The sequence below is a fragment of the Dromiciops gliroides genome, chromosome 3, assembly GCF_019393635.1.
Source record: "Dromiciops gliroides isolate mDroGli1 chromosome 3, mDroGli1.pri, whole genome shotgun sequence".
NCBI lineage: Eukaryota > Metazoa > Chordata > Mammalia > Microbiotheria > Microbiotheriidae > Dromiciops > Dromiciops gliroides.
In genome coordinates, this window is record NC_057863.1 from 653,330,018 (window position 1) to 653,350,061 (window position 20,044).

Sequence of the window (20,044 nt, forward strand, 5' to 3'; positions counted from 1 at the left end):
GTGGATAAAGCACTGGCCCTGGATTCAGGAGGACCTGAGTTCGACTCTGGCCTCAGACACTTGAAACTTACTAGCTGTATGACCCTGGGCAAGTCACTTAACCCCCATTACCCTGAGGGAAAAAATAAAAAAGGAAAAAAAAAAAGAAAGAAAAATTGGGACACACTGGAGAATAGCAAACCACTCCAGTATCTTTCCCAAGAAAACCCCCTGGGTTCACAAAGAATCAGACATGACTGAACAACACTGTATCGTTGGACACACTTATTTCCCTGGCAATCCTTTTCAATCTTATTTTTTCAACTTCCACATCTGACATCACATCATAACTTCCTAATCTGACTTTTGTATACAGCTGAGGCATAATAGATTCTGCGATGGCCTATGACTTTTTTTTTCTTTTTCTTTTTTCCCTCGGGGCAGTGGGGGTTAAGTGACTTGCCCAGGGTCACACAGCTAGTAAGTGTCAAGTGTCTGAGGTCAGATTTGAACTCAGGTCCTCCTGAACCCAGGGCCGGTGCTCTATCCACTGTGCCACCTAGCTGCCCCCTTGCCTAGGACTTTTTTGTTTGTTTGTTTTTGCAGGCAATGGGAGTTAAGTGACTTGCCCAGGGTCACACAGCTAGTAAGCGTCAAGTGTCTGAGGCAGGATTTGAACTCAGGTACTCCTGAATCCGGGGCCAGTGCTTTAACCACTGCGCCATCTAGCTGCCCCTGCCTAGGACTTTTTAAAGGACAGCTATTCTTCATTTATTTTCTAAAATTTGTTTCTGAATGTCTGTGCCCCCTAAATAAAAGAAAAACCAAGGACCTTGTAATAAACATAATTTTAAAAACCCACAAATTCCCCACATTCAAAAATATCCTGTATCCTCCTTCTCTCAGGAGGTGCACAGCATGACTCACTGTTAGTCCTCTTCCCATGTAGTGGATCATGGACACATTCAGGGTTCTTGACAATAGTTCAAGAGGTTTAAGTTCAAACATCTCTAAGCAGGAAGTAACTGCCCAATTGTGAAACAAATATATATTTCTTCTGGGACAACAAGTCTATTCCTCTTTGAAGAAGAATATTGTCAGGTTGTTCTTCCTAATGCTTCTTCTCCCCTGCACATTTATCCAATGCACATTAGTAATGAGAGTCATGTTTTCTCTATCTGTTCTCTCATCCTCTTTGCCCCTGCCCAATCTTCTGAAACAAAAAGGACATGGGAAAAGGGAACGGGATCAGCATCAGTAGACAATAATTGACATGGCATGATCCCCACTCCTCAGCCCACCTTGTCTCTCATCCATCCCAGTTCCAGATGACTGGCTGTATCACTGTCATAAGTTTCATGTTTTTCATTTCCTCTACTGGATAATCGGAGTGAGGTGTGGTGGAGTTGTGAAATGGTCTGACCATTCTGGGTTTTGGGGGGTTTTTTACAGGACAATGACGGTTAAGTGAATGGGCAAGTGCCTAAGATCACACAGCTAGTAAGTGTCAAGTGTCTGAGACCAGATTTGAACTCAGGTCCTCCTGAGTGCTTTATCCACTGCGCCACCTAGCTGCCCCTGGTCTGACCATTCTGGACGACAATTTGGAACAATGCCTAAAGAGCAATAAAACTGTGCATACCCTTGGTTTCCCTCAGTTCTGCTCATTTCACTCCATTATTTCATGCACGTCTTTCCATGTTTTTCTAAAATCAACCACCTCATCATCTCTTATAGCACAGTAGTATTCCACCACAATTTTGTTTTTAGATTTAACCATTTCCCAATAGGCATCCCCTCAATTTCCAGTTCTTTGCCATCACAAAAAGAGTTACCATAAATATTTTAGAACATATAGGTTCTTTTCTTTTCCCCTGATAACCTTGAGAAACAGGCCTAACAGTGGCACTGATGGGTCAAAAGGTATACACAATTTTATAACTCTTTAGGCATGATTCCAGATTGCTCTCCAAAATGCTTGGATCATTACAGTTTCACCAACACTGTATTAATGCCCCAGTTTTTCCACATCCCCTCCAACATTTGTCATTTCCCTTTCTATGATTGTAGGTGATGATGCATTGTAGGTGTGAGATGATATCTCAAAGTTGGGTTTTTTCTCCTTTGAAGATATATATTACTTTTTATTTATTTTATTTTTAAATTATGGAATTTTTAAAAAGCATTTCCTTAACAGTATAATTAAAAAAAAAGATTGCATGTGAAACCAAATGTCCAACTTACTATTCCTTTTAAACTTATAAAGTTTGGGGCGGCTAGGTGGCGCAGTGGATAGAGCACGGCCCTGGAGTCAGGAGTACCTGAGTTCAAATTTGGCCTCAGACACTTAACACTTACTAGCTGTGTGACCCTGGGCAAGTCACTTAACCCCAATTGCCTCACTAAAAAAAAAAAAAAATTAAAAAAAAAACTTATAAAGTTATCATGTAAATTTCGTTTTTTGTCTTCCCTTCTCCCCCCTCCACCCCAGAGATGGCTACCATTAGACAAAAAATGTGTGTATGTAGAAATATACATTACGTGTGTGTGTGTGTGTGTGTATGTGTGTGTGTGTGTGTAAAACTATTCTATATGTACTTCTATTTATCAGTTCTTTGACTGCAGATAGCATCTTCCTTCAAATGGCCTTTTTGGGTACTGATAATAGTCAAATTAACATATTCATTCAAAGTTGTTATTAAAACAATATTGTTATTATATACAACATCCTCTTGGTTCTGCTCATTTCTCTCTTCATTATTTTGTGCATGTTTCCATGTTTTTCTAAGATCATCGAGCTCATCATTTCTTATAGCACAATAGTATTCCAATACAATCACTTACCAAAACTTGTTCAGCCATTCCCCAATTGATGGGCATCCCCTCAATTTCTAGTTCTTTGCACCCCAAAAAGAGCTGCCATAAATATTTTAGAACATATAGGTTCTTTTCTTTTTTCCCTAATCATCTTTGGAAATAAACCAAGTAGTTTTATTGCTGGATCAAAGATTGCTCTCCAAAATAGTTGGATCAGTTCACAATTCCAACAATGAATTAGCGTCCCAGTTTTTCCACATCCCTTCCAACATTTCCCTTTCCCTTTATCATTTTAGCCAAGCTAAACTTGTTCCAGGATTTGATGCTGGAGAACTACAGGAACCTGGTCTTCCTGAGACTACAGTTGCCAAACCAGATCTCATCTTCCTTTTGGAGAGAGATGCACCACAGACTCAGAGATCAGTCCCAGGAGGCACCTCTTCAGAACCATCAAAATCCAGTGGCAAGGGGCAGCTAGGTGGTAGTGGATAGAGCACCAGCCCTGGATTCAGGAGGACCTGAGTTCAAATCCAGCCTCAGACACTTAACAATTACTAGCTGTGTGACCCTGGGCAAGTCACTTAGCCCCAATTGCCTCACCAAAAAAAAAAAAAAAAAATCCAGTGGCAGGACAAAAGTCAAGATGACTGGTGATGACCCAGGATGCAGAGGCTGACCTTTGGTTCAGCTGCCTTCCTGACAGCCAGAACAAAATCCATTCTGCTGGAGGAAGTCTTCCTTCCCAAGCTTAGGGTAGACACCCCACCCCCCAACTCACCAATGGGTCTGAGGCCCAATGGTTATCCTCGACCTGGTTTAGCCCATCTGCTTCTTGGAGCCACAGGTACTTCACCTACTAGTCCTATCTGCCACTCAGCTAGGTTTCCTAGGCTCTGGGACATTTAGAATCCATGGACCCGAGAAGCCTAATCAGCAAAATTGTGCGCACCCCCCCACCCAAAACCCCCCAAAGAAGCCCCATGAGATAGGAAGGCTTGGAAATCAAAAAGGAACCGGACGATGCCCATTAAGAAGAGCCCGACGAGGCATCTTCCAAAGGAAACACTGTCACCACCGAACCACAGATGCCCAGTCTCTGGTAAGAACCCACTCCCCACCTCACGTCAAATCCGCCCGGGACGGGGTGCCCTCCCATCCCTGGGAAGAGTGGCCACACGTGGGTCTAGGGGTCAGCCAATAAGCAAGTACCATGGGATAAACCCGGGGGTGGGGTGTACAAAGAAAGGGGGGTCCCTGGGCTCCGAGAGCTCCCAGGCTAGCAGGAAGGGGTCTGGGGGCCGCCTAGCCAGCCCCCACCGCGCTCCACCCAGATGGAGGGGCTGAAGCTCAGACCAAGTGTCCGGCGGTGAAGGCCGGAGAACGGACCTACACTCCGAGGCTCAGGGCACGCCGGGGGTCCCCCCGGGAACAGGGGTCACCTCCACTGTCCCGTTTTCAGCCTCGGGCAGCCTACGGAATGTCAGGGAAGCGGGGCAGGGTTGGGCTCTTCCGAGCACTTAGTCCCGGGACAAGGATCCGCCACCGCCCGTCCCCACCCCCGCCCCCTTCTCCGTCCCGGGGGCCCTTCTCCTGCCCCGCCTCACTCACCGCCCCGGCCCCTTCCTCCGGAAGTCCGCGCTCACTGGTCTAGTGCCGCCACCTGTGCAGCCAGCCCCGAGGACGGAGGGGCCCGTCTGGGACGCTTAGGAGAGAGGGTCTACCGCGGGGCATTCTGGGGCTTGTAGTCTACGCAGGGGCGGAGGCGGAGGCGGGGGCGGGGCAGAGGCGGAGGCGGGGGCGGGGCAGAGGCGGAGGCGCACCCAGATGAGGAAGAGGGACTCACAATATTCTGGGGCGGGGCGCCTTTTCTCCAACCGTGGCCTGCCCCGCCCCTCGGAGCCCACTTCTAGACCACTTTGGACTCTGAGGAAGGACTGGGCACCCGAACCGGCTTGGGGAGGGATGCGGGCAGGTCTGCTTCTGCTAGGTCTTCTAGGTCTGGACCATCTCCTGGAAGCTCTTCTCAACCCCCCCCCCCCTTCATTCCAGGGCCTTCCCTCTGTTCCTTAGTTCCTCTTTATCTCTCGCGTATCTCTCTGCACCTTGTCTTCCCCGTTACATTGTGAGCTCCTTGGGGGTAGGGACTGGGTTTCGCCTCTTTTTTGTGTCTCCTCAGAACTTAGCATAGGGCTTCCCACATGATGAAGTTCTTCCTTCATTTTCTTTTTTTTTTCTTTTTTTGTTGGTTTGGGTTTGGGGTTTTTTTTGCAGGGGGGGGGGGCAATGGGAGTTAAGTGACTTGGCCAGGATCACACAGCTAGTAAGTGTCTGAGGTCGAATTTGAATTCAGGCCCTCCTAAATCCAGGGCCGGTGCTTTATCCACTGCCCCACCTAATTGTCCCCTCTTCCTTCATGTTCAAAGAGGACCAATGACATCAGGGGGTGAATTGGATTGAAGTCAGGCAGAACTGCACAAAGCCCTCAGGGTCACTATATTCCAGCGTCATCAAAGTCCTGTGCCCAGACAAAAGTCAGGAAGACCAGGATGCCGCGGGTGACCTTGGTGAATTCAGTGTCTGACTAAGCCACGAGTGTGCCACAGCACCCGCCTCAGCCTCCTTCCTAGCCCTTGGAAGGAATCAGTCGCATCCGCCCATTGGGCAGTCTTCACATGCTTTAGGGTAGCCATACCCCTAAGGCGCTGACACGGCTGAGCCCTGTCAGTTACCCTCAGCCTGGCTTAGCCCCTATGCCTAGTTATCCTCTTATGTTGCTGTTTAATAAATGTTTGCTGATTGATTGACCTGTTAGGGAAGATGAACCGTCTTTCCTGGCCATTTAGACTGCTGAGAGCTAAGGAGACGACACTCGTTAGGGGTCTAGAGCTAGAAGGGGTTCTCTGGAGCCTATTCTCCCATACTATGAAGGAGGAAGCTGCGGCTCTCCTTCGCTGAGCAGTCAGAGCCAAAGGACTGCAAGGGGAGGGCTTAGGAGACAGAACTACTGGGGTTAGGTAGCTCTCTACCCAAGGGCCAGACCTTGAGGAAGGGAAGGGTCACAGATCCTGGAAGGCCATCTCTGGATAGCTTTGGAGCCTGAAGGGACCTCTCATTTGCATGGAACTGAGTGACTTGCCCATACTCCAACAAGCAATAAGGGGCAGCTGGATCTGAACCCAAGCCCTGCTTCTTTCCACTACCATACGCTGACTTGTCCTTAAATTATTTTAAAGACCCTAGAGCTCGATCTCCTCATTTTTTTTTAAGTGAGGCAACTGAGGTTTAGTGACTTGCCCAGGGTCACATAGCTAGTAAGTGTTAAGTGTCCGAGGCCCGATTTGAACTCAGGTCCTCCTGAATCCAGAGCCGGTGCTTTATCCACTGTGTTAAGGGCTAAAATTCTAGCTAAACTGTCTAAAATATCTAATGAGTGGTCGCCAATAAATTATAAGCTTTAGCAAGAGTTAGACTTTTAAGCATTTATTAAGGAGAATAAGAATTTGGTAAAGAGAGAGAAAGGCCTAGATTCCTATCTATTAAAGGGGGAGCACATTTCTAGCTCCGCTCTCCACCAGAGTCCCAAGGAAAGAGCCCCAGAGTCAGCGCCAGTCTCTTCCTTCCTCCTCCCACTAGTCCGCGTCACTTCCTCCCGCCAAAGAAAAGACTCCTGGTCTTGCCCTCAAAGACCTTCGCTTCATGGGCAGAACTCTTCTACAGTAAGTATCCAGCAGGTGGCGTCATTCCAATCGTTACAACTGCGCCACCTAGCTGCCCGATCTCCTCATTTTTACAGATAGAGAAACTGAGTAGAGAAAGGGCTTGTTGCAGGTCATAGTATCAGAGACTATCAGAGGCTGGGAGGAACTTGAAAGATTTGTTGTTTTGTTGTTTCAGTAGTGTCAACTCTTCAGGACCCCATTTGGGGTTTTCTTGGCAAAGATACTGTAGTGGTTTGCCATTTCCTTCTCCAGCTCATTTTCCAGATGAGGAAACTGAGACAAACAGTTAAGTGACTTGACCAGGGTCACACACCTAATAATAGGTGTCGAAGATTGCCCCTGCAGTCTATCCACTGTGCTACTTGAAAGATTATCTGCTTTCATTCTACCCTTTAAACCCCACCATAGCACCTCCTGATTACAGATGAGAAAAACAGGCTTAAAAAGATTAAATGAACAAACCAGTAGTTAAGGGCAGAGTTTGGTACAGAAATAACGGCTCTCTGACTGAATCTAGAACTCTTCCCAATACTGGGGCTGGGAAGAAGATAAAGGCTTGTTTTTTAGAGGGAGCTATTTACTCTATGCTCATTTGGGGACAGTGGAGAGATATGGCTCACTGGCATCTATGAAGCCCTTTCCACAGATATGCTTCTTCAAGAGGCTGTGAAGTCCGGAATCTGGGCTCACACTCTAGGAGCAGTAGGAGGCTATTGTTTGGTGAGGCCTCTCCTCTTTAGAGATCTGAGGAGTGTAGCCAAGATGATGAGAGAAGCCAGGGAGTTGCCTGAGCTCTCCCGAGTTTCCCTCAAAAACAACATTAAATCAAGCCTCTAAACAGATTCTAGAACTGCAGAACCTACCAAAAAAGATAAAAAACAAAAAAACAAAAAACCAGACACAATTGTCCAACTTGAGATAATTTAGAAGACTTCAAGAAAGGTCTGTCTCACTTGAGCGAAAGGACAGGACAGTGCAGCTCAGCCACTGTGCCATTTAGCTGCCCTGTGGGGTACATACAAAACTCTGGTTTTATCCATTTCTGAGAATTCTGATGGAAACACCTTCTGAAGGAATATTGTGGAATCTACTGCTGCAGCTCAACAAATCCTCTCTAATTCAGTTTTTTCATTTTTTCTCATTTTTATTTTACTTTCAGTTCTAAATTCTCTCTCTTCCCCTTTCCCTAATGATAAGTCAAGAAAAATAAAGCCCATTACAAATATATATAGTCCTGCAAAACAAGTTCCCCCATTAACTATGGTCAAAGGAAAAGAGTATATGCTTTGATCTACACTGTGAGTTCATCACTTCTCTTTCTGGAGTTGGATAGATCGAGCTTCATTCATCATGAGTCCTTTCGAACTATGGTTGGTTGCTACATTAATCTGAGTTCTTGTCTTTCAAAATTGATTGTCCTTACGGTATTTTCATTATAATTCAAATTGTTCTCCTGATTCTACTCACTTCACTTTCCATCAGTTCATAGAAGTCTTCCCAAGTTTTGCTGTCATCATCTCCTTCACCATTTCTTAAAACACATTCATATGCTACAACTTGTTCAGTCATTACCCAACTGATGGGCATCCCCTTAGTTACCAATTCTTTGCTACTAAAAAAGAACTGCTGTAACTATTTTTGTACCTATGGGCCCTTTTCCTCTCCCACTGATCTCTTTGAGGTATGGACCTAGTAGAGGGAATGCATGCTGGTGTGAGGGCCAAAATTTGATATACGGAGCATTATTTGGGTGACTCATCTTAATATTGGGGTCCCGGAAATATGAGGGACCTTTTAGGTTTAACCCTTCCCTCTGAACTGCCCTTTTTAGATATTTCTCCCAGGCCAATAAGAAAGGAACCTCTAAGCTTTAGTTCACAAAAGGATCAGATTTTATTACTTGGGAATTAATTAAACAAGCAAGGTGAAACTAATAAAAATCAAAGATAAGGAAATAGGAAAATAGAAATACAGATAGATATTCTTAACTCTAAACTTAGCTTATGCAATCCTTAGACCATTTTCTATTAAGCTAATTCAAAGGAATTTAGGGTTTTCTGTAAGTAACTCACCCAACATCTGAACAGCCGGCCAGTCTAAGGTTGCTCGAGTACCACCAGGACGGCAGTCCCCAGACAGAGAGAGCTAGGGTTCCGGAAGTGCCCTCTAACCTCCCTTCAGGGGGCGTTCAATCTTTTCTCCCCCAAAAGGGGAGGTCCTGGGGGCAGCTAGGTGGTGCAGTGGATAAAGCACCGGTCCTGGATTCAGGAGTACCTGAGTTCAAATCCGACCTCAGACACTTGATGCTTACTGGCTGTGTGACCACGGGCAAGTCACTTAACCCCCATTGCCCAGCAAAAAACAAACAAACAAAAGGGGAGGTCCTTCAAAAGCTGCCTATACCACAAATAATTTTTACCACACTGGATTTAAATGCATGATTTAATAATTTAGGAGTCATAGTTCCAAATTCCTCTTCAGAATGGAAGGATCAATTCACAGCTCCACAAACAGGTGCATTCATGTCCCTGTTACCCTACTCTAGCCCCTCCAGCATTTGTCATTTTCCTTTTTTTGCCAGTTTAACCAATCTTGTGCATGTGAAGTAGTACCTCAGAATTGTTTTAATCTGCATTTCTCTTATTATCTGATTCAGTCTTAAAGAGTTGCCTGAAAGCAGGGAGAGACTGAATGACTTGCCCTCGGTCACACAGCTAATATGTGTCAAATGTAGGACTTGCAATTAACTGTTTCTGCTTACAAGGCCTGTGCTCCAGAAATTTATTAATTCATCTGGTTCATCATATGAAAAATTAACACAAAAAAGTTTAGGAAAGAAATAAGTACAGAAAGGGAGAGAAACAAACAGAATAATCTTATTACAATTTCACAATCTGAAAGTAACTGTACACATTTTTAAAAAAATTAAACTGTAAGTAATAAAAGTTTATAGGAGTAGGGGCAGCTAGGTGGTGCAGTGGATAGAGCACCAGCCCTGGAGTCAGGAGTACCTGAGTTCAAATCCGGCCTCAGACACTTAACACTTACTAGCTGTGTGACCCTGGGCAAGTCACTTAACCCTTATTGCCTCACTAAAAAAAAAAAAGTTTATAGGAGTAAAGTTTACTTGCTGCTCCTGAGTACTGAACTCCATTGGGCATAGTCCTTGGCCATCTCCTTCCATCTGCCGATGTCTATTCCCAGAGCCCTCAAGTCTTGCTAGCATACATCTCTGTAGCGAAGCTGGGGGTGTCCAGCAGGTCTTTGGCCTGAGGCTAACTTTCCATAGAGTAGGTCTTTAGCAATGCACCCGTCTTGCATCTGGTGCCCATTCCTAAAGACACAACAGCCATAATAGTAAAGATAATACCTCTCCCCTCTGATTTGGAAGAGGACATGAGTTCAAATTCTGGTTCTACCACCTGTTGTGGATAATTTATAATAAACTGCATATAATACATTATAACAATAAGATATAATTTTAATATATAATATTAACAACATACAATATATCATAATTTTGAGATAGATTATTATTAAATAACCAAATATTGGAGAGATCCCTGACCATTCCCCAAAATTTATCCCAACTAGACCATCTTATCAAGGTGAAATTGTTGCCCCACTCAACTGGAGAGCCTTACAAAGAATTTATTCTGGGGTGAATTCCAGCCCATTGTGTTCTACTCAGATACAGATAAATTATTTGATTAGATTGCCACTATGATTCCTCTTTGGCATTCTAGAGTGTCAGTAACCCCTTGTATGCTTATTTAAAAAATGATTAATCAGGGCAGCTAGGTGGCACAGTGGATAGAGCACCGGCCCTAAAGTCAGGAGGACCTGAGTTCAAATCCAGCCTTAGACACTTAACACTTACTAGCTGTGTGACCCTGGGCAAGTCACTTAACCCAAATTGCCTCACTAAAAAAGAAAACAAAAACAAAAAATGATTAATCACGCAGAAACTATGTCATCACAATTTATAATAATCTGTGGCATGTAAAACTATATGTGGTCACCTTATTTCTGTCCCAAGTTTAGGGAAAACTAGCTGGGGTTTCTAATATATTTGGTACTTATAAATTAGAAGCTTTAGCACCAGTCTTGGGGCATTAAGTATTTATTAAAGTATATTAGATATTAGTAAAGAGAGAACACATGGAGTTCTGAAAGTTCAGAGGCCCTACATACCTAGGATAGAAGAGTCAGAACAAGATGCCCTCACCACCTCGGAGTCCCAGGCCAAAAAGAGGAAGCTCCTGTGCCTGTGAGAGAGAAAGCTACCTCTGGGTCCGGTCGAGAAGCAGCCCCTCCACAGTACTCCATGCTAATTAATCGGCTAGCATCAGCCAAATCCATTGGTTCACTGGACTTGAGGAAGGTCCATGAGCAGAACTTGGGGAGATCAGAGAACCCACCCTGTGAGGGCCAGGCTCTCAGGTAGGTGTGATTTCAATCAAGTCAGCTTCAAGTGAGTCAATCAGCAAAGTCAATCCAATCAATCTTAATATAATCCTCTTGAAGGGGGGGGGGGGCCCTCTGAGCATTCCAAAAGCCATTATTTTCTCACAAATCTGTCTTATCTATTTATTGTGGCAACTAAAATGATATGTGGTTGCCCCATAATTGTCCCAAGTGTTAGGGAACTTAGATGGTATTTATAATATATTTGTTACTTAGAAATTAGAGTTTGGGGCATTAAGCATTTATTAAAGCATATTAAATATTAGTAAAGAGAGCACACATGGCTCTGAAAGATAGGAAAGGCTAGCTAGGGAAGAGAAGAGAGAGAAAATGGGGGACCATAGGGGGCTGTGTCTGCTCTCACCAAGTTCCCAGGCCAAAAAAAAAAAAAATCAGGGAGCATAAGCTCCCTGAGGGAAGGGGCAGAGCCCACCCTTACACACTGCTTAAAGCTAATTGTCTAGTTCACTGGATTTGAGGGTGGTTCGGGCACAGTCGTGCTGACGTCAGAGCCCAGAGAACAGATCCTCAGGTGGGAACAAGGCTTTCAGGTGGGTGTGGTTTTGAGTGAGCTAACTTCCTTACTTTGGGCTGGCCTTAAGAAAGGTCAGGCCAAGCTCTCTCAGCGGGGGGCCTCTGGGAGTCCCAAAACCCCATTTTCTCACACTATCTATCTGTTTATTTGTTTGTTTATTTAAGGTTTTGAGTTCCAAATTCTATCCCTCTCTGGTTCTCTCCCTCCCTACCTTCCCCCCTCCTTGAGGCAGCAAGCAACCAAATATAGGTTATACATGTGCAATGTTAAGGGCTAAAATTCTAGCTAGTCTGTCTAAAATATCTAATGAGTGGTCGCCAATAAATTATAAGCTTTAGCAAGAGTTAGACTTTTAGGCATTTATGAAGGAGAATAAGAATTTGGTGAAGAGAGAAGGAAAGGCCTAGATTCCTATCTATTAAAGGGAGAGTGTATTTCTAGCTCCCTTCTCCGCTGGAGAGTGCTAGTCCCTTCCTTCTTCCTCTCACTAGCCAACGTCACTTCCTGACGCCAAAGAAAAGACTCCTGGTCTTGCCCTCAAAGACCTTTGCTTCATGGGCGGAACTCTTCTACAGTAAGTCTCCAGCAGGTGACGTCATTCCAATCGTTACAGCAATTATATAAAACATTACCATATTAGTCTATAATATATTTATAATGTATAATAATATATACCATGTGTGTAATAATATATAATATAATAACAATATAATTCACAACTTATATATATGAATTTGTATAACAATCCAACCTATATAATTTATTAGCAAAAATAGGAATAATAGGCCAATGGATTCTAATCAATGCAAAGACCTTGAATACAGAGGGAGACAGATTTTTATGTATTAAAAACAATCAAATAAAACAGATCAATTAAAAGAAAACAATTAACAGTATACAACCCAGGATACAAAATTAGGTAATCCGATTTCTAATTAGAGGAAAGATATAGCTATTTCTAAGTTGAGAAAGATGAAGAGTGATTTTTGGTTATATTGGGAATGGGGTGAGAAAGTTTGGGGGGGGTTCTTTCTTTTCCCAGAATTGAGAGGTGCTGATTAATTGTATCTACTTACATTTATGAAACAATAAATGACTTATACCATCTAATTTCCCATGGATGATTTGCAAAGAAACAACAATATGGAGGATAATACATTGGGCAGCACAAGATGGAGTCAGTGTTCATGAGACAGAATCTAATAGGTGCTCTTGATTCCCACACCAAACCCAACTCCATTTTGTAACTGTTCCTCACTCTATTTCATCAATTCTCCACTTTGATTATTCAGGGAGAGGTCAGCCCACTCCCCCATGAATCACTTAACAATAATCCAAATCTATAGTTTATTTTATCTTCATAATCAGGATTGTATACCAAGAAAAGACCACTAGATGTCAGTCTTTCATAGTTTAGGGCAATAGGTACTAATACATAGGTCAAAAATTAAAATCATACCTAAAGCAAAAAGAACCTATTTATCTATGGTGGTGAATAACCCATTAGCCTCTAATGAAGTGAACCACGAGGAAGGGTCTTTTGGCTCAGGCTGTTGCATCTTGGTTATAACCTACTGAATTTCATGAAGGTCCATCACAACCCATGCTTTGGGGATAATCAGTCAGTATTTGACAAAAACTGTGGGAAAAGTGAAAAACATCAAGGTTAAAACAGGTTATAGAACAACATCTTATACCACATGGCAAAATAGGTCAAAATGGATACATGGGGGCAGCTAGGTGGTGCAGTGGATAAAGCACCGGCCCTGGATTCAGGAGGGCCTGAGTTCAAATCCGACCTCAGACAGTTGACACTTACTAGCTGTGTGACCCTGGGCAAGTCACTTAACCCTCATTGCCCTGGAAAAAAAATGGATACATGATTTAGACATAAAAGGTTATACCACCGGGTGGCTAGGTGGCGCAGTGGATAAAGCACCGGCCCTGGAGTCAGGAGTACCTGAGTTCAAATCTGGCCTCAGACACTTAACACTTACTAGCTGTGTGACCCTGGGCAAGTCACTTAACCCCAATTGGCTTACTAAAAAAAAAAAAAAAGATATTTCATTCCTTAGGGGCAGCTAGGTGGCGCAGTGGATAGAACACCAGCCTTGGAGTCAGGAGGACCTGAGTTCAAATGCGGCCTCAGACACTTAACACTTACTAGCTGTGTGACCCTGGGCAGGTCACTTAACCCCAATTGCCTCACAAAAAAAAAAAAAAAAGAAAAGAAAAGGTTATACCACAAACAAATTAGGAGAACAAGGAATAGTTTACCTATCAGATCTATAACTAAGGGAAGAATTTATGACCAAACAAGAGATAGGAAGCAATACAAAATGTAAAGTGGATAATTTTAAATTTATTTAATTTAAAAGGTTTTGCACAAACAAAACCAATGTGACCAAGATTAGAATGAAAGCATGAACTCTTTGGGAGTTTACAACAATGGTTTGAGATGTTTAAGCTAAAAATCTATTAATGGCACCTTCAGCAATAAATAGTTGCCCAATTTTGTTACATATGTATATATGTGTGTGTATATGTGTGTATACATACACACATATACACATATACATACATATATACATACATACATTTATCTCCCCTTGTGCACAACAAGCACGTGCATGTTTGAAGCATTTGTACGCTGATTCCAAACCATCATGAGGGGTGAGTATTGTTTCAACCTTATTCCCATCAGAGTTGGTTAAAAGAGGGAATAACGTATACACCCATTTGGATAAAGAAACTTAGCTTACTCTTTAAGGAAGTAAAAGGGTAAGGGGAAAACAGTGGTACTGATAGAAGGGAGGACAGAAGCAGGAGAGGAAAGGGGAAAGAAAAGGAAGGAGGGCTGATAAAAGGTAGGGCAGATTGAGGGAGGCAGTGGTCAGAAGCAAAACATTGGTGAGGAGGAATAGGGTGAAAAATTATTGATTACTTCTATGGTTTGTTCTTTGACCCACTTATTCTTTAGGATTAGATTATTTCATTTCCAATTAATTTTGAATCTATCTATCCACTGCCCTTTATTGAAAGTCATTTTTATTGCATTATGATCTGAAAAATATGCATTTAACATTTTTGCTTTTCTGCATTTGGTTATACAGTTTTATACAATAATAAGTCGTCAGTTTTTGTGTAGGTTCCATGTGCTACTAAGAAAAAGGTAAATTCCTTTCTATTCTCTTTCAATTTTCTCCAAAGATCTATCATATTTAACTTATGTAATTCTGAGAGAAAATTTGAGGTCCCCCACTAATTTACTTATATTGTTTATTTCCTCCTCTCACTCATTTAACTTGTCCTTTAAAAATTTAGATGTCATACAATTTGGTTCATATGTGTTTAATATTGGTATTACTTCATTGTCCATGGTACCTTTTAGCAAGATGTAGTTTCTTTCCTAATCTCTTTAAATTAGTTCTATTTCTGCTTTTACTTTGAGATCATGATTGCTATTCTATTAAGTCTGCCTCAGCCCCCACCCCCCCACACACTTTTTTTTACTCTGTGTGTGCCTCTGTGCTTCAGATGTGTTATCTTGTAAACAACATATTGTAGGATTCTGGTTTTTCTGCCATTCACTTGTTTTATGGGTGAATTCATCCCATTCACATTTAGTTATAACTGTGTATTTATTTCTCTCCATCCTATTTCCCCCTTGTTTGTCCTTCTCTCTCTCTCTCTTACCTTTCACCCTCTCTCTCCATACAAGTATTTTATTTCTGATCACCATCTCCCTAAATCTGCCCTCTTTTTTAAAATAAGTCTCACTCCCTCTTCTTTTATCCCCATCCCTTTTTGTTTCTCTATAGGGTAAGATAGACTTCTATATCCAGCTGTGTGTGCTAGCCTGATTTTCTGTGCTTCCTTCTAAATTTTCTTTTAGTTTCTGCTGTATACTTTAAAAAAAATTTTTTTGGTGGGGCACTGAGGATTAAGTGACTTGCCCAGGGTCACACAGCTAGTAAGTGTCAAGTGTCTGAGACTGGATTTGAACTCCGGTCCTCCTGAATTCAGGGCCAGTGCTTTCTCCACTGTACCACCTAGCTTCCCCCTGCTTTGTACTTTTTATCTTTTTTCTCTCTTCCTCCCTACTCCACCCTCAAGAAAGCTACCATCAGGAGGGGCAGCTAGTTGGCACAGAGGATAAAGCATTGGCCCTGGATTCAGGAGCACCTGAGTTCAAATCTGGCCTCAGACACTTGACATTTAGTAGCTGTGTGACCCTGGGCAAGTCACATAACCCTCATTGCCCTAAAAAAATAAAATAAAATAAAATAAAAAGACAAACATGAAACAATCCCTCCCTTCAAGGAGCATGCATTTAGGGCAACTAGGTGGCGCAGTGGATAGAGCACTGGCCTTGGATTCAGGAGGACCTGAGTTCAAATCTGGCCTTAGACCCATGACACTTACTAGCTGTGTGACCCTGGGACAAGTCACTTAACCCCAATTGCCTCACAAAAAAAATTTTAAATAAATTTTATTTATTTATTTATTGGTGAGGCAATTGGGGTTAAGTGACTTGCCCAAGGTCACACAGCTAATAAGTATTAAGTGTCTGAGGCTGGCTTTGAACTTAGGTCCTCCTGACTCCAGGGCCAGTGCTCTATCCATTGTACCACCTAGCTACCCCTAAAATAAATTTTTAAAAAGGGGGGGGGGGGATTGTATCAAATTATCTTAAGAAAGAAAGAAAGAAAGCTACCATCAGGTACAAATATATTTGTGTCTGTGTGTGTGTATATGTAAAACCACACTATACATATTTCTTTTTCTCAGTTCTTTCTCAGGATGTGAATAGCATCTTCCTTCATAGAGACTTTGAGTTGATTTAAATAATTATAATTCTCAAAATGACTTAGTCAAAGTTTTCTTAGAACAGTACTGCTGTTACTCTGTTAAACATTCTCTTGATTTTACTCTTCATAATTTCATGCAAGTCTTTCCATGTTTTTCTAAAATCCATCAAATCATTATTTCTTATAGCAAATTAGCATTTCATTACAGTCATAGACCACAACTTGGTTTGGCTTTTCCCTAATTAACAAACATGACCTCAATTTCCAGTTCTTTGCCACTAGAAAGAGACCTGCTATAAATACTTTAGCATTCATAAGGTTTGTTTTTTTCCTTTTTCCCTAATAACTTTGGGAAATATACCTAACATCGGTATTGCTGGGTCATTAGCATTTAGAATGTAAGCCAAGAGCAAAGGATTTACTTTGCTTCTTGTATGTATATCCTTAGCTGTTGGCACAATATTTGGCTGATAGTAAGCATTTCATGCTTATTCATTCAAGGATCTTATATGCCTGACACCAAAAGTGTCAAACTGGATGAAGCTGTTGAACCATATTGAAATATAAAATATAATATAAAATAATATATGTAACAAATATAATTAAGACATGATTTTCATACAAATAAAGTCAGATCTATACAACTGAAAAAAACATTAACATGGGTAGGCTGAGTCAATATAATAAAAATGACAATTCTACCTTAATTAAACTATTTATTCTGTGCCATACCAATCAAACTATCAAAGATTATTTTATAGAGCTAGAAAAAAATAATAACAAAATTCATCTGGAGTAACAAAAACTCAAGGATATGAAGGGAATGAATAAAAAACAACTGTAAAAGAAGGTGGTCTAGCCATACCAAATCTCAAACTGTATTATAAAGTGGTAATTATCAGAACAGTCTGGTACTGTCTAAGAAATAGAATGGTGGATCAGGGAATTAGATTAGGCATGTGAGAAAATAATTATTAATAATGGGTTTGGGGGGTGGGGATCCAGGGACCCACACACACACTCAGGAACTCTGGCTAGTTTCTCAGAGCCAGCCCAAAAATGCATGAGAGATCAGACTAACTCAGTAGAGACAATAGAAATCACACCTACCTGAAAGCCTTTGCCCTCAGAGGGTCAGTCTTTCACTAGACCCAGAAGTCAGCAAGGCACAACTCATTTTAATATTGACCACCTTCAGGTCATGTCAACCAATGAAATTGAATTATTCTAGCGAATTAGCTTTGAGCAGTGTATAAGAGCCTCCCCAAGGGAAGGAGGAACTGGGTTGAACTGTAGCAGGCTTGTGTTCTCTCTTGCCTGGGACTCTGCATGAACTAGTCACATGTTCTCCTTCTCTCTCTCTCTCCCTCTCTCTCTCTCTCTCCCTTTCTCCCTCTCTCCCTCTCTCCCTCTCTCCCTCTCTGTCTCCCCCTCCCTCTCTGTCTCTCCCCCTCTCTTTCTCTCTCAATAATGTAGGACTTATGAACTCTGCTTGAAGCCATGTGCTCTTTCTCTCTATGGTGCTGGGGGGCGGGGTTTCAGATTGTGGTAAATGTGATCAATGCTCTGCTAACATTTAAATATGATTTAATAAGTGCTTACTACCTGAATGGGTTCAATAACCATTAATTTATGAGTAGCAATATATTAGAAAAACCCCAGCCAAGTTCCCCAATAATCTGGGCAGAAAAGGGCTAGTCTCCCCAATATTTCAAACAACACAGGTACAAATTATATTATAGTAAATGATCATAATAATTTAGTATATGATAAAGACCAAGATCCAAGCTTTTAGGACAAAAACTCATTATTCAATAAAAACATCTGGAAAATTTGCAAAACTGTATGGCAGAAACTAGGTGTTAACCAACATTCACACCATATACCAAGATAAGGTCAAAATAGGTCCATGATTTACATATAAAGAAAAATGCCTTAAGCAAATTAAGAGAGCATGGAATAGTTTATCTGTCAGATCTATGGATAAGGGAGGAATTTAGGACCAAAGAACAGATAGAGAGCATTATAAAATATAAAATAGATCATTTTGATTATATAAAATTTTTAAAGTTTTTGCACAACCAAAACCAATGCAACCAAAATTAAAAAGAAAACTCAGGGGGGGAAAATTTGTAATAAATATCTCCAATAAAGGTCTCATTTTTCAAATATATAGAGAACTGAGTCAAATTTACAAAAATACAAGTCATTACACAATTGATAAATAATCAAAGGACATGAACAGGCAGTTTTCAAAGACATCAAAGCTATTATAGCTATGTGGAAAAATGCTCTAAATCACTACTAATTAGAGAAATGCAAATTAAAACAACTATGTGATACCATGTCACACCTATCAGAGTGGCTAATATGACAAAAATGGACAATGATAAATCTTGAAGGAGATGTGAGAAAACTTGGTCACTAATGCACTTTTGGTGGAGTTGTAAACCGATCCAACCATTCTGGAGAGCAATTTGGAACTATGTCCAAAAAGCTACAAAACTGTGCATACCCTTTGATCCAGCAATACCTCTGCTAGTTCTATATCCCTCAGACATCCAAAAAAGGGAAAAGGATCCATTTATACAAAAACATTTATAGCAGTTCTTTTTGTTGTGGCTAAGAATTAGAAATCAAAGGGATAGGGGGCGGCTAGGTGGCACAGTGGATAAAGCACCAGCCCTGGATTCAGGAGTACCTGAGTTCAAATCCAGCCTCAGATACTTGACAATTACTAGCTGTGTGACCCTGGGCAAGTCACTTAACCCCCATTGCCCAGCCAAAAAAAAAAGAAAAGAAATCAAAGGGATAACTATCAGTTGGGGACTGGCTAAATAAGCTGTGGGATATGATTGTAATGTAATATTATTGTTTTTTTTCTTTTTCTTTTTGTTTTTGTTGGTGGGGCAATGGGGGTTAAGTGACTTGCCCAGGGTCACACAGCTAGTAAGTGTCAAGTGTCTGAGGCCAGATTTGAACTCAGGTCCTCCTGAATTCAGGGCTGGTGCTTTATCCACTGTACCACCTAGCCGCCCCCATGGAATATTATTGTGCTATAAGAAATGACAAGCAGGATGGTTTCAGAAAAACTTGAAAAGACTTATTTGAACTTATGCATAGTGAAGTGAACATAAGCAGCAGAATGTTGTACACAGTAATGGCAACATTGTTCAAGGAAGAACTGTGAATGAGTCAGTGGCTTCTTTCTATAAGTTACAACATCAACCCTCACCTATCTAAATACTGGATGATAAGATGAGGAAACTGAGCCTGGTAGAGGTTAAATAATTAACCAAAGGCCACCTAGCCAGCAAGTGCCTGAGGCAAAAAAAAATATTAATTGCTATATTGGATAAAAGAAAAGCCTAAGACCAGGACACAAAGTAGATGGCATAATAATCGTTGACAACATAGTGTGGTAAAAAAATAGGAAAGTTTTTTAACAGTCAGTCAGGATAACTGAAAGACGCCAGTTTTTTTGAAGGACCACCCTTTTGGGGAGGAGACCAATGGCATGAGCTACGCACGTCAGTCTGCCTGCTGCGCACTCGACTTCCCGGGTGCGAGCTTAAAAGACAAGGAGAGAACGGAAGTGGGGCTTTTTTTTTCCTGCTCTGCTGGTCTCCTGACTGCGCTGCACAGACAGTCTCTCTCTCTCCAAAGGTGGCCTTCGGTTTTGGTGAGTTTTTATAAGGAATATAGACTAAGCTTAC

At 41.8% G+C, this 20,044-nt stretch overlaps 1 protein-coding gene across 3 annotated transcripts in view; it reads right to left on the reverse strand.

Annotated features, from left to right (window-relative positions):
* Positions 1-20,044, reverse strand: part of LOC122746099 (zinc finger protein 260-like) — a 176,379-nt gene that overhangs the window by 23,030 nt on the left and 133,305 nt on the right. Inside the window, exon 1 of one of the 3 annotated variants that reach the window (XM_043991570.1) lies at positions 4,405-4,524. The exons of 1 other annotated variant lie outside the window; for it this stretch is intronic. The gene's annotated coding sequence lies outside the window, so the exon portion shown is untranslated. Of the gene's footprint in view, positions 1-4,404; positions 4,525-20,044 lie in introns of those variants that run through there. One more of the 3 variants, XM_043991573.1, reaches the window with a different exon arrangement.